Source organism: Muntiacus reevesi, chromosome 12 (genome assembly GCF_963930625.1).
Source record: "Muntiacus reevesi chromosome 12, mMunRee1.1, whole genome shotgun sequence".
In the NCBI taxonomy this organism is placed as follows: domain Eukaryota; kingdom Metazoa; phylum Chordata; class Mammalia; order Artiodactyla; family Cervidae; genus Muntiacus; species Muntiacus reevesi.
The window spans coordinates 66962504-66965622 of record NC_089260.1 but is presented as its reverse complement, the minus strand read 5'-3'; the positions used below and the strand labels follow the sequence as shown (position 1 = coordinate 66965622).

The window sequence follows — 3119 nt, the reverse complement described above, 5'->3', positions numbered from 1 at the left end:
TGACATTCATTCCCATCAGTTAGTTTGAAATTAGAAATATTTATTTTTGGTCTGGTCTCAAAATATTCTGTGTTGCTGCCACGTCCTGTGGCAGACACTCTTAGCTGATTATCTGTGACCTCATTTCTTGCTAACAAAAGTGTGGTTTCATATGGAATAGAAATTGCTCCAAGCCATGTAATGGATCATCACTGGCCTAAGACTAAGCCAGTCATGAAGACCCTGACCTCCCAGTGTCCCCAGTGGCACTTGCAGTTAGATTCCACATGAAACAGTCTAGCAGGAGGTATCAGGAGACGTTGACTTCCAGAAAACTTCTGATTTCCAAACAAATAATGCACAGGTTCCTGTCACTGTTCTTCTGCCACTTCTCTCTACTTAGAAGGAGGATCTGATGCTTCAGTTTGGTTTAGTCCCTCAGTCATGTCTGACTCTGCAACCTAATGGACCACAGCTTGCCAGGCCTCCCTGTCCATCACCAACTCCCGGAGCTTACTCAAACTCATGTCCATCGAGTCGGTGATGCCATCCAACCAACTCATCCTCTGTCATCTCTTTCTCCTCCTGCCTTCAATCTTGCCCAGCATCAGGGTCTTTTCCAGTGAGTCAATTCTTCACATCAGATGGCCAAAGTACTGGAGTTTCAGCTTCAGCATCAGTCCTTCCAGTGAATATTCAGGACTGATTTCCTTGAGGATTGACTGGTTTGATCTCCTTGCAGTCCAAGTGATTCTCAGGAGCCTTCTCCAACACCACAGTTCAAAAGCATCAATTCATGAGACAGGATGCTCAGAGCTGGTGCACTGGGATTATTACCCTGAGGGGTGGGATGGGAAGGGAGGTGGGAAGGGGGTTCAGGATGGGGAACATAAGTACACCCATGGCTGATTCATGTCAATGTATGGCAAAAACCACTACAATATTGTAAAGTAATTGGCCTCCAATTTAAATAAATAAATTTTAAAAAAAGAAAGAAAATGAACCAGTTGGGGAGTTAAAAAAAAATGGCATCAATTCTTCAGCACTCAGCTTTCTTTAGAGTATAACTGTCACATCCGTACACGACTACTGGAAAAGCCAGAGCTTTGACTAGACGGACCTTTGTTGGTAAAGTAATGTCTCTGCTTTTCAATATGCTGCCTAGGTTGGTCATAGCTTTTCTTCCAAGGAGCAAGCATCTTTTAATTTCATGGCTGCAGTCACCATCTACAGTGATTTTAGACATCAAGAAAATGAAGTCTGTCACTGTTTCCATTGTTTCCCTATCTATTTGCTATGAAGTGATGAGACTGGATGCCATGATCTTAGTTTTCTGAATATTGAGTTTTAAGCCAACTTTTTCACTCTCCTCTTTCACTTTCATCAAGAGGCTCTTTAGCTGTTCTTCACTTTCTGCCGTAAGGGTGGTGTCATCTGCATATCGGAGGTTATTGATATTTCTCCCGGCAATCTTGATTCCAGCTTGTGCTTCCTCCAGCCTAGTGTTTCTCATGATGTACTCTGCATATAATTTAAATAAGCAAGGTGACAATATACATACAGCCTTGACATACTCCTTTTCCTATTTGGAACACATCTGTTGGTCCATGTCCAGTTCTAACTGTTGCTTCTTGACTTGCATACAGATTTCTCAGGAGCAGGTCAGGTGGTCTGGTATTCCCATCTCTTGAAGAATTTTCCAGTTTGTTGTGATCCATACAGTCAAAGGCTTTGGCATAGTCAATAAAGCAGAAATAGATGTTTTTTTTTCCTGGAATTTTCTTGCCTTTTCAGTGATCCAGCGGATGTTGGCAATTTGATCTCTGGTTCCTCTGCCTTTTCCAAAACCATCTTGAACATCTGAAGTTAACGGTTCACGTATTGCTGAAGCCTGGCTTGGAGGATTTTAAGCATTACTTTTCTAGCGTGAGATGGTCTTAAATACAAGATGGATGGGGGCAGAGGGAGAGAGGACGAAGACAAGCTACTGACACTCATTGGGAAGCAGGACTTATTAGACAACAACTTAACTAAAGACCTCAGTGTAGAGTTCATCCCTAGGGTGGTACCAGCGTATAGGCTTTTCTAGATAATCATGATAGAAGACTTTTATTTTTTTTCCATTTATTTTTATTAGTTGGAGGCTAATTACTTTACAATATTGTAATGGTTTTTGCCATACATTGATATGAATAAGCCATGGATTTACATGTGTTCCCCATCCTGATCCCCCTTCCCGCCTCCCTCTCCACCCAATCCCTCTGGGTCTTCCCAGTGCATCAGCCCTGAGCACTTGTCTCATGCATCCAACCTGGGCTGGTGATCTGTTTCACTCTTGATAATATACATGTTTCGATGCTGTTCTCTCGAAACATCCCACCCTCACCTTCTCCCACAGAGTCCAAAAGTCTGTTCTGTACATCTGTGTCTCTTTTTCTGTTTTGCATATAGGGTTATCGTTACCATCTTTCTAAATTCCATATGTATGCATTAGTATACTGTATTGGTCTTTATCTTTCTGGCTTACTTCACTCTGTATAACGGGCTCCAGTTTCATCCACCTCCTTAGAACTGCTTCAAATGAATTCTTTTTAATGGCTGAGTAATATTCCATTGTGTATATGTACCACAGCTTCCTTATCCATTCGTCTGCTGATGGACATCTAGGTTGCTTCCATGTCCTGGCTATTATAAACAGTGCTGTGATGAAAAAAATATGGAATGCTTCATGAATTTTCATGTCATCCTTGCACAGGGGCCATGCTAATCTTCTCTGTATCATTCCAATTTTAGTATATGTGCTGCCGAAGCGAGCACGATAGAAGACTTTTAAAAGGATCATGATAAGACTCTGTAGCTCATTAATTTGCTGGATTCACCCTATTTCTTGCACTGCAGGTAAGACTGCAAACATGGCTTACATCACCCCTTGAGTTCCTAAGGGACAGAAGTTCTCCAGAAGGTCATTTCTCTGAATTTTTCTGAAATTGTTTACTTAACACATTCTGCCTGTCTTCTCTTTCCTTTGACCAGTAGCTGGAGAAATAAGCCTCTGTACATGACTTTCAGAAATAAAACAAGAAGGAAAAACATCGCAGAATTTATCTAAAGCATTGGAGTATCTGGTTTTATTGGCAGAT

The 3119-nt window shown here is 41.6% G+C and overlaps 1 non-coding gene across 1 annotated transcript; it reads right to left on the bottom strand.

Annotated features, from left to right (window-relative positions):
- Positions 1–2689: 2689 nt before the first annotated feature.
- LOC136145343 (U6 spliceosomal RNA) lies at positions 2690–2796 on the bottom strand. The gene has a single exon (XR_010658779.1). It is a non-coding gene; the product is annotated as a U6 spliceosomal RNA (small nuclear RNA).
- Positions 2797–3119: the final 323 nt, after the last annotated feature.